Genomic DNA, 12,514 nt, shown 5'->3' with positions numbered 1-12,514 from the left:
CTCTCTCTCTCTCTCTCGTTGCCACGAAATTGCAACGCGTCTTGGAAGTGATCCAAAGGCGCGCCAGCCGGCATATCGGTGAGTTTACCTCGACGAGAGCCGCCGCGCGGAAAACGAGCCCCGAACCGCGAACGCGACGGGGATGAGATGAGAGCGCGGGGAAGGGGTGGTCGAGAGAAATCGACTGGCGATTTTCCACGGGCGATCCGTAACGGTCAAGAGGCACCACGGGACCTAGTCGCTGACGTACTGCAGCGCGGATAAGAATAAGATATTTATAAGCTGACGAATTGTTCGGACGTGCAGCTGTGGGACACAAGGGATATCGATATCGGGAATTCACAAGGGAGGATCTTTTTATGTGGTGATTGAACTCTCTCGGACGGTCCGCTTAAAATACGCAACATATTTGTAAATAAAAATAACTCAACTAGAAGAGGGTGCTCTTGAGAAGGAAACTTTTCAAACTATGTAAACAGGTTCTTAGACTCCAACAAGTTATTACTAATTTACAATATTTACAAAATTACTAATTATTATAGGACTAATTACTAAAATCATAACAAGTAAAAATAAGATATAAGAAATGACTTTAGGATATTATGGCGAATGCGGCAGTCCTCAGTTCGTCATGCACAGAAGTGCATTAGAATGTCACATTGTGATGTTTAAAAGGAGGTGCTTATATTAATCATTTCTTATGATTTTAAACAAATTTTCACATATTTTTTTTCAATTAAATTTAAATAGTTCTATTTTATTTCACGCGAAATCTATATGTTATTATTTGAATAAAGTTTTACCTGTTGTTGTTCAAATATGTTTTCAATATGTTCAAATATGTTCAAATAAAGTTTTACCTGTTGTTGTTCAAATATGTTTCTCTCGAAAACTATTTGTTTTTTCGAAATCGAATAACAATATTACTTTTATTTTTAAATTTGAGGAATTTAAGAAATTGTCCAAAATTTAGAAAATCCTACTTACCCCAGAATTTGGGGATTAAAAAATTTAGGGGTGATTTGCCACTCGCGGACGTAATATCAAAAAACCATCCCAACAATCTTCGTTTAATATAAAAAAATACCAACATTATTAAAATCTTAATAAGCAATATAAAAGTTATTTTTAGAAAATAGGTTTCAGATTCTAACTTCAAAAGTGAATATTTCAGCAAGACTACGCTGTAGGAAATCAATTTATGTGAACTTGTGGGATTATTTTTACCTAATTGATGTGCTCCTAAGACGTTTCCCATCTTTATATTAAAACACCCTATGTAATTTGAAATTAAAGTTCGACTTTATAAGGCTCCGTGTACGTATAATTATATATGCTCGCTTTGGCTGTTTCCCCAACTTATATACATATAGTATATATATATTGGCAAAGTAATAATTCCGTCAATATAATATTATCGATATATTCTTATCGTAAACAGAGCTATATTTTTTATCTCAACATTTTCCAGCTGAAGAAGCCAATATAGAGATTGCGTGCAGAGCAAAATGATTGACATTCAAAATTGTGTAAAGTTTTTCACAAAAAATTTACACAATTTTTATTTTTTACAAAAAAAAAAGTAAGCAAATTTTATTTTCTCAATTTCTTATCGATGTCATTTTAAAATACAAAGTTGACGTTTTTATGTTTATTATTACGATTATAAGATTTATTAAATTCTGTAGCTAAAACACACACACGTGCAAACATGAATGTACATAATTATGTGTATTCAGAAAATCATTCCTTTCAACGGTCAATTTTATTTGAGCCACGAAACCCTTCATTAGAAGCACCTTTTAAAACTATTTTATGAAGAAAAAAACCACTCAAACTGTATCGATGCTTAGGCCATAAAGAGTTTAGAGAAAGATAGCCAGTAAAAGCCAATTGTCGCGAATGTTAATGCAAACAATCTTAAATCACGGGAGAGTAATATGTTTGAACGTACAATGACACAATGAATGCATTGAATATTTTTTTCCGGACTAACGTACGCGGCAATTAAGCTTCCACGTCACACTGTTCTAAATCCCAATTATTAATATTAATGAAAATTCCATTACTCTTTTCCACTTAACAAATTTCGCATTAATTGATTCTCTTTAAAGTTGCAAAAAATAAGAGGAAGGAAATTTTCACTTGTGCGATAGAAAAGATATTTTATATGCACGTTCCCACACACATGCGCGCGCGCACGCACAAATACACACATACCTTCTCTTATACTTTTTCATTAAAAAGAATAATCCTGTTTGTACGTTGGCGGGAAATGCGCCAGCGGCGACTAGTTGAGCTCGGTCGACTCCATCAGTTTTAATTAATCATTAATTTACGAACAAAGCCACCACCGATCTTTCTCTCTCTTTCTCTCTTTCTCACTTTCTCTTTCTCTCTGTCTCTCTTTTTCTATCCTTCTCTTGAAGCTTCTCGCTTCGAAGAGGAAGGGGAGTTACCCTTCGCTCCGCCTGCGGGAGATTCATCACGAATATTACGCGATCAGCTACCCACCCACGACGAACAGAAATTTCTATTACGATCGCGAATGTCGTCAGCGGCCACGCACGGCGATGGATATTCCTAATTAATCGCTCGTCGCTAATTGCCGCCGTGCGACACGACGCGATTTCCCATCGGTCCCTTTTTCGCCAGCCTCGGTTGACGCTCGCCGGCGAAACTTCCCTTCCGCCTCGCCGGACTTCCGTCGCGCGCCCCGCAACTTTATGGCGCAATGTTGGCGATGCCGCCAGCAGCCGCCGCCGCTGCCGCGATGCGGGCTCAAATAAAGGGGCAGCACAGTGCGGTATACGACGTGTAAATTACAACGTAAAGTCCGTAATTCGGAGCTCCCCGGGCGAGAGCGCTATTTAACGGAAACCGTGCGGAATGTCCCATCGGCGTCGGACGAAAGTCTCGCGGTAAACCGCGTTCGACGAATTTCGTTTCTCTCTCACAACTACCGACCAATATAGCGAAAATCGAATATACTAACTTTGGAGGATCGTATCTGATCTTTTGCTTCTTCTAAATATTTTAAATTATGCATTTCTTTAAATGATGGTTTTAAATAGATGATTTTTCATGATATTTTAAATGGTTCGTCCAAATATTCTGGCACTCCTTGGATTTTTTTGCGTTCCAGAAAGAAGTCTCACAAGTCTCACGTTCCAGGAAAAAGTCTGTCTGTTCTTCTTTATTTTTATTTTAAATAATGCATATTTTAAATTGATGGTTTTAAGTAGATGATTCTTACAAGTCTCACGTTCCAGAAAGAAGTCTGTCTGTTCTTCTTTATTTTTATTTATTTTTATTTTAAATGATGCATATTTTAAATTGATGGTTTCAAGTAGATGATTCTTCATGATATTTTAAATGATTCGTCCAAATATTCTGGTATTCTTTGGATTTTGCGCTCTAGAAAGAAGTCTTACAAGTCTCACGTTCCAGGAAGAAATCTCTGTTCTTCTTTATTTTTATTTCGTAAGACGCTCTATGTAGTATTTAAACCAATTAATCGATTGAGCGTACTTGGCATTGCTTAGACAAATAACTTAGACTTTTCATGATTCAGAAACAAAATAATTAATATTTTCTTTTTTGTCATTTTCTTTTGTTTCTTTGTGTTCCAACATGGAAACACGCATTTCTTTTAAAATAAAAAGAATTTTTCCTATTTATTAATAATAATAATGATAATGATGATAACGTTGATAACAACAATAATTTTTCCGCGATTTTTCTTAACGTGAATTTCCAACCTTTCTATTAGATTACCAATTAAACGCGGAAAATTAAAATTAAAACCTCTCTACTAGATTATCAATCAAACGCGGAAAATTAAAAGACCCGATTAAAATTAAAAGATCCGATAAGTGATCTTTGGTTGACTTCTAAGTTAATTTGGAATACTCTTGTGTATACGCTGCGAGAAGGATTTTGCCCGAGCTTATTACTTCCTTAGATATTTCACGCGGAAATTCGGAAGATCGACGCTTTCCTCTTTCGCTGCCTCTCCCGCGACGTCGCTTTCATCGTGCCCATTGCCGAGCAAAAAGCCGCGACGACGATGAATTCAAAAAGAACGAGATTTTTCCCGAAGCTTCTTCTCCCAGTGACTGCGGAAAAAAGAAATCGCCGGTGGTTGTCGAAAAGGAGGATCATAGTGAGGGAGAGTGAGAGAGAAAGAGAGAGAAATGTCGCAGACGCCGCTGGGATGATCGATCGATCCGACTTGCGACTCGCAGAGAAGCGGATCGACGTTCGCCAAGAACGCCGGAGTCTTCTAGGAGGCGACGGCGCGGTCGGGACGGCGATATAAATTTACCACGGCGTGAGGTTCTTACTCACGCATTTCTAAGCGATATCTCGCTAGCTCCCGAGCACGCGTGCTGCCCACCCCCTCTCTTGTCCCACCTCGCTCGCGTGTCCGTATTTATTTAGATTCGCGGCAAGGTCCACCATCTCGCCCGTCTCAGATGACTCACCCGTGCCCGATGAGTCAGACAGAGAGATATACAGAAGCCGAGAGAAAGAGCAAGGTGGTGAGCAGCAGAGCGGTCGGTAGGTGAAAGAGGGAGTTAATAGGAGAAGAGGAAGGAGAGAAAAAGAAGAAGAAGAAAAAGAGGAAAAAGAAGACGACGAGACGAAGAAGCTCATCCCCGACGAGAGAGAGAGAGAGAGAGAGAGAGAGAAAGAAAGAGAAAAAGAGAGAGAGAACACGAGACCACGTCGCCGTCACGATTCGGCGCGCTTGCCAAAACTCCGCTTAGATTTAAATCGGTCCCGTTTGGAAAAGTACCTGCTGCCTGACCGAGAATCGTCGAGAGATATTTCAACGATCTCCGGGTATTTATCGAGGGTTCACGTCGATTCTCTCTCTCTCTTTCTCCCTCTCCCTCTCTCTCTCTCTCTCTCTCTCTCTCTCTCCGCGAATCTTCTTTGCGAGACTCACCGTCGAATAACACATCGCAAATCGAGACGTGGGCTTTTATACACGTCAAATTCGTCACGTTGAGAATGTATTAAACATCAGGCATAAAATAACGGTGTCGATACGTCTTGTGCGAGGCACTCGATCGAAGATGTCGAAGGAGAGGAGAGGTGAGCATCTGCTCGTGCCGCTTCCCTGCGCGAGAGGCATACCGGCGGTATCTCCCGACGAAATCTTCAAAGGTATGCCGATGATTCCGATATTATCCGGCGCGCTAAAGTCGCTCCCTTCATCGACCGTTCAGAGGAACCGGGAGAGAAGACGTGCCCTTTGCCAGCGCGTCTGAAGCGCGGAGGAGGGTGGCCCTTCGAGTGGTGACCCTTTCGGGGTAGGAATATTGTCAAAGAGCACGTTGTGCCTTTGATTTTGAAAACGTGCTCGAGAGAGAGGGGAGAGACAGAGAGAGAGAGAGAGAGAGAGAGAGTGGATCTTAAAGAGAAAAGGAGGCCCCGATGTAGGGCAACTCTCCGGAGTTGCTGTATCGAGAACGGGAGATTCAAAAACCGCTTTGTAACGCGATATCGCTCCGCCGTGTCGGTGCGCGAAGCGCGCCTTTTAGGAAAATTGAACGCGCCGCCGCGTGGTGTTCGCGCAACGTGCCCGCGTTTTACGCCAACTGACGTGCCGCCTATTAGGGATTAACGGGAATTTACTTCTCTGGCCGCGATAAAATCCTCGGAATACTCGCAAAGCGAGCACGCTACGTAACGCGTCGACGAGAGCTCGCCTTGGTGAGTAGCGCTGTTGTTATTGTCGGCTAAATGGAATTGCACAAACGGTGGCGTAAACGCCGCGCTTCGGGGAGGAATTAAGCCTCGACAACGTAACGAGACAATAAAGAAGTACCCTCGCAGGCGATAGAAATCGCCAGGGGGGTCAAGAGAGAGAGAGAGAGAGAAAGAGAGAGTGCGCCATAATTTCCTGACGAAGGGCGACGACCGCAAGTTATCCGCCACCACGTGACGCGTACACTGCAGAAATCTTTCCTCGGGGTGGAAGAAGAAAGCGGAAGGGCACGAATCCCCAAAGGCAGAAGGCGCGGTGGAAGCGGAAGTCAAGAGCGAAGACGGACGCCAGAGAGGGTCGAGCAGGGCCGGTCGCGAGGGGCAAGTGGAGCAGAAGGAGGATGCAGTTCCGAGGTGCGAGGCGGGTTGTATGGAGGGTAGTTCTTGACGAATCAGGGCGTAACCGCGATATATATCACGACCGTGTGAGCTAGGACTTTCACGAACGCGCAGAAGGCGATATACCCGGTGGAAGTGCCTCGATGGTTAGGTGAGCTCGGCCGACCGCCTAAGAGAGAAGGAAGAAAAAGATAGGGAAGGGTGCAAGAAGACGGGGTAGGGATGGAGGCGGACATAAGATGGGCACTTGAAAGCTCTCCAGAGGACTTCAGCGTCGGGCACTTCATCCTCACTAAGAACCATACCAGATTCCACGTCTTTTCTTTTGCACCGAGCCCAAACGGCACCCCTTGGGCTCCGGAGAGCCGAGGGGTCTCTTGTTCCGATAGGTCAGACATCGCGCCGCCGTTAGTTGAACTCTCCTCGAGGCTGCTGACCCGCGACCTTGCGGATATTTCATGAGAGATCGGGAAGATTAAAGAGCAACGTCACAGTGCTAAGCGCTCGCAAAACCGCCGCTTACGCGGCCTCATATCGGAGGCGATGAGAACCACTCACGAAAGCTAGACCGACTTTGATAATTTAATCAGCTTTGACGACTTTATTGGTAATTTATAATTGTATCTATGACACATGGATGGAAAAATATATGAAGTTGTACAAATTTTTAGAAATTATACAAAATTCTACAATAGCGAAAAAACATACAGGATTGCATAAAAATGGAAAGATATACAAGGTTGCAAAAATAAGAAATTACACAAGATGTGCAAAAATGGAAAAACATACAAAGTATTGTACAAAGGCGAAAAATGATACACGATTGTACAAAGATGCAAAAATTGAAAAATTACACAAAAATGGAAAATTATACAAGATCGTAAAAAGATAGATAAATGCACAAAGTTGCATAGGAATGGGAAATAATATAAGATTGTACAAAGTTGTACAAGAAATATACACAAAGTTGTACAAGAATGGGCAAACACACAAGTTGCATAGAGGTGGAGTATTATACAAAATTATATAAGGATATAAAATAAACAAAATTGCTCAGAAATGGAAAACTACTTAAAATTATACAAAAATGAATAAATATACAAAGCTGTACAGAGATAGAAAATTATATTGGGTTGTACAAGTAGAAAAATATAAAACATACACAAAGTTGCATAAAGATAAAACCCACAAAATCAGTCAGATATATTAATAAAATTCTAAAGAATGTAAAGAATGAAAAAATATATAATACAAGGCTGCACAAGGTTGAAAAATTATACATAGTTATACAAAGGTGGAAAATATACAAAGTAGTACAGAGAAGAAGATTATACAAAGTTGTAGTTGTTGATTAAGATGGAGAAAAACACAATATTGCATATAGATAGGAAATTATACGAAATTGCACAAGATAGATAGATACATGCACAAAATTGTGTACAAATGAACAAGATACAAGATTGTACAAGGACGGAGAAATACACAAAATTGCATAGGGATGGGATATTAAAGATAAAAAAATATACAAGGTTGCACAAAAATGAGAAATTATACAATATTGTATAAGAATAGGAAAATATAAAATGTTGCACAAGGATGAAAAAGTATACAAGATTGTACAAGGATAAAAAATATACATAAGTTACACAGAGATAGAAAATTATACAAGGTTGTGCAAGAGTGGAAAAATATACAATTTTGCCCAGAAATGAGAAATTATACAATATTGTACAAGATATATAAGATATATAAAATATAAAAGATATATAAGATTGCACAGGGGTGAGAAATTGCACAAGGTTATATAAGGATGGAAAATATACGAGGTTGCGCAGAGGAAAGAAGTCATACAATGTTATACAAGGATGGAGAGAAATTCGCGTACTTTCGCTTCCAAAATAAGTGTGCAACTGCTGGAGAGTTTTCTCCGTGCAACTTTGTGTATCGTCGCGAGAGAAGTCACACGCGCGTTTCCTTCGAGCCGAGTCAATGGACCGGGGACGATTTTCGAGGCCGAGGAGCGTTCTCGCGAGATAAAAGTGTTTTCTGCCGCTTCGTTGGGGACCAGTTGAGGCGGATGGGAAATGGTGTAGATGTAATAACGCAATATTGCGGGTCCAGACGGGTGTATAAGACCCCGTGTCGTCAGGCGCGCGCGCGTGCATCTTCAAAGGATCAAAGACGAGCTGCCAGAATAATGGAAGAGACCGTTGACAAAATTAAGGTATCTTGCGCTGTGCTACAATGGAAAAAGAGAATGAAAGGGGAAGGCACGGTGCGGCGTGCGCCGTGACCTTTCCTTTCTCGCGACGACACCCGAGTGACCTTTTCACCCCGCTCACCCTCTCGTTCCGGGACTAATCAATTAGCATTAAGGTAGCCTTATTGCATCGCGGTAAAGGGACAGTCGGGACAAGAACGGAGCACAGACTCGGTTGTACCCACGAGCAACGGATATAAGACAAAAAAGAAGCGTAAGGGGCAGGAGGGGGGGAGGAGGAGGAGAGCGAACGCAAAAGCGAAAGAAAGTTTCGCGACGCGCGAGTGATTATCTTCGAAGATACCAAGAACTAACACGCCACCGTTGCCGCCGCCGCTGCCACTCTTCAAAGCGGTTCCCTCGCGTTCTTTTTTCCTTTTTTTCTTCCCTCGCCCGGCCGTCGTTATAAAATACTCACCGAAGCGCTAGAAACGCCCGACTGCAAAAGATAACTCCGCGACTCCGGCATTTTTCTTTGCGCGACACTTTGAACGCGATGCAAGAGACGAGTCGCAGAGTGGGAAAGAGGAAGACAGAAACAGAGAGAGAGAGAGAGAGAGAGAGAGGGATATAGGGAGGAGAAACGGCTCGGCGCGGAAGATATCGCGTAATTATACGATCTCTAACGAAGCGCTGCTGGGGATCGCGCGGCGGCTCTCGACTTCCAGCAGCATCGTTACTCTTTCTCAGGATATTGTGATGGAGGATATCGTGCGCGCGAGTGTGTTATCGATACCTGTCCCAGGTGGGAAATTATTATTCTTACTTCGCGATCGTACGTTTCCGCTATTCTAAGCGGTAACTCGCACGTGTCAACACGCAAGTATCTTACTCGTTCTGCGTGCGAACGCGAGCGAGTCGGGTTATTATCGGACTTCCGTAAAGCGATACCCGGACACTCGGAATTGAATCGACCATTTGCGAATTTACGCGCAGAGAATTTTTCACGAACATATAAACATTTATTAACATTCGTCGGAGAAGTAATATAGTAGTCTAGGACATATTTACAATGTAAAAAAATTTGAAGAGGGATTGGAAAGTTTAGAGAGCAAAATATAATTGTATAAAGAAGTAATTTTCTCCAAAAATATGGAGCTTTTTGAATAGCTTTGAAACACGTGTGAAAAATACTATATGAAACACATGTGAAAAATAATAAATTTTCTTTCTACACACCATATATTACTTTATTGCTTTATGAAGAAAAATGTATGGTTGAAATAACCTGACAATGTGAACGACGAAAACGCATTTTTATTGAAGGAAACGGAATTTCTGATTTTTGGAAACAAATTTGGTTTGCAAGGACCGGAAATTTTGTTTGCTTCAATCTAAAATTTCAATAAATTTACTTGCGTAACATTTCTTTTGAGAATGACGACAAGCAATCTAACGTGATCCACACGATTACAACTGTCCATTATTACCCAGAAGCACGACGAATATTCCGTCTATCTACAAATCTCATAGCATGCATACATACTAATGCTGTATGTTACATGACATCTATTAGCCAAGGTAACATTTTTTCCCATATTGGCATTGGAAATAACAAGGTACTCCAGCTACAGCATACTAATACTGTATGTTATATGACATCTACTAGCCAAGGTAATATTTTTTTTCCATATTGGCATTGGAAATAACAAGATAATACCCAAGCTACAGCATCGAAAATACGTAATATATTAGTATGTTACATATTTATTAGTATGTTACATATTTATTAGTATGTTACATATTTTTTCTAATGTCTTCCTGTATGTATAGTAAAGTTGTGTACTATTAGATTTCAAGAGATATTGAATTCAATATATCTTATTATATATAAATTAAATTATTTATCTTCTTTTTTATTATTTATTATTCAATATATCTGATTCTCACTGCTCTCATATATATATTTTGGCTTTAGTATATCCTAATCGACAAATATAAATCTGGTAAATTATATTAAGTATACTATTATATTCAACGAAAATTTTCTGCGAATTACGGATGATCACGCACAGTTGCTAATTAATAACTAGAAATTCCACATGGTTATTTGCAAAAAAGTAGAGAATTTCTATGCTTATTTTGATGTAATCTATAAACACACACGACGGCAAACGTCGCTATCACAATTCATTTATCGTATCGCGCGTGATCATTGGTCAATCTTCTTTAATTAATAACTAAAAATTTTGCGTCGTTGTTTGCAAAACAATAGAGGAACTTTGTATTCAATTTGATCCAATTTACAAGTATACGAATATTTTTCCATTTATCGTCAGATATCTCGAGTAAATCCCTTACCTCTTTTTGTCGAATACCCACTTTTCTCCGCATCCATTCGCATCTCTTTATTTTAGTCAGTGTCTTTCTCTCTGTTTCTTCTTCTTCTCTCTCTCTCTATCTCTCTCACACACACACTCACTCTCACTTTCTCTCTCTTTGACGCTCTGAATGGCGGTAGTCGCGCCATTGATGGGTCACGATATTTATAACTCGACGTCAAGCCCTCGCCGGGGAAACACCACGGCGAAGCTTCCGACGACTACCTGTGCTCCCGCGAGCGCGCAAGTGCTCGACACGAGGCTGATATTATTTCGCAGCCCACTTTCGCCCCTTTAGGCTTCGGCCCACCGGAACGGAAAATCGCCCTTTAAGGTCGCCGCGGCAAAAACAGCGCCATAAATCAAAGCTCTTTTTCCCTCATCGCCCTGGTCCTTCTATCCGTCCCCGTTGGTCGATACCTTTGATAAACACCGAGAGAAAGGGGAAGTTGGCCCGCGCCACCCGGATATAATGTAGACGAGCATTCCTCGAGTTCGAGGTGGAGGGAGGGAGCGACTCCTCGCGGGAGGAACTACGAAATTCCAGCTGGAATTTCTGTCGATCGCGAACAGCACGGCGATTGATTTATCGTCATCGATACCCTGGCAAAGAGGGCTGCTGGTTTAGACCCGCGCTCGATGCACCAACGGGCCGGCCACTTTCGTTTCATTGACCGTGATGCGTCTTCCTGTAACGCTCAGATCGCTTTTAGAGTGCCTGCATGGAGAGTGGCAACAGGGGGAAGAGAGAGAGAGAGAGAGCAACTGTATCGATCGAGATTTTTTTATCTCATGCGAGAAATTACATCACACCGGCTGCGCTCACGACTCTCATATTTTTAATTCCATTTTCTTCCATTAAAGAATGAGGTGGTTCTACTGATCAGGAAAAGAGGAGGCTCTCTTCTCGCGAGCGGCAAAAAGAGGCAACAATAAGAGAAAAGAGGAAGATTCTCTTCTCATTAAAACAAAACCCGGGGAAATTGCGCGGGCCGAATTATATCTGAAACTGCCAGGGCGCCATTAAGAAAATTGAAAAACAAAACGTACAACAGCGTCATTTCATGTGTGCGTTAAGATTACCGAGAAATATGCGCAGAATGCGGTGGATACGGCGGCGTAACAAGGGGCTACAATATAAGAGACGGCGGGAATACTCGCCAGGCATTCCCCTAAATCTCCAAGAACGGGATATTGCAAGTCTCGCGAAAAGTGACGGAATTTCGTGAATCCGGCATACTCCCTCCGCGCCGCGAGTTCCCGAAAAGCGAGCCACGGAATCTCGAAGTTCGCGGCAATTATCGGGGGCGCTTTATCGGCAGACAGCAAAACTTGCGCCGACTTTCGCGTCACTCGCCAGGGGACGCGCGCGCGCCCGCGACGCCGCGGAGATTCTAGCAGGAAAATCCGTGTAGCTTAAGGGGGGAAATCCAATTAGAACGAGGAAAAATAAGCTATTTTCAAGAATTTTTTTGTAGGAGAAAGAATTTTTCTATATTTTTCAAACTTAAACATTTATTTATATATGTTTTGGACTGTCCATACGTATTTTTTTTTCCAAAAATATTTAAAAATGGCGGACATATGAAGCATCCCATTTGGCAGGTACGCGTGCGAGTTGCTCAGCTGCTGGACAAATGGCGTCCGTGATATTGATCCTATAACAGGCAGCGAAAAAATTCTTATTATTTATACCCATAATTCGTAATTGAACCTAAAAAAATTGAAAAAAGTCAAAAATTTTGAATATGAAACGCTTATGAAAATAAATTTCCATTTTTTGACGTTTTCTCTGCACAATTTTTGCAATAAATAA

The 12,514-nt window shown here is 41.5% G+C and overlaps 1 protein-coding gene across 4 annotated transcripts in view; it reads left to right on the top strand.

Annotated features, from left to right (window-relative positions):
* Positions 1-12,514, top strand: part of LOC116849070 (protein vein) — a 934,475-nt gene that overhangs the window by 614,791 nt on the left and 307,170 nt on the right. The gene's annotated exons all lie outside the window — the stretch shown is intronic.

This window comes from Odontomachus brunneus, unplaced genomic scaffold (genome assembly GCF_010583005.1).
Source record: "Odontomachus brunneus isolate Ranch 3 - 2012 unplaced genomic scaffold, Obru_v1 Obru_scaffold_105, whole genome shotgun sequence".
NCBI classification, from domain to species: Eukaryota; Metazoa; Arthropoda; class Insecta; order Hymenoptera; family Formicidae; genus Odontomachus; species Odontomachus brunneus.
Note: the sequence above shows the minus strand (reverse complement) of the source record. Positions and strands in the feature narration are given on the sequence as shown.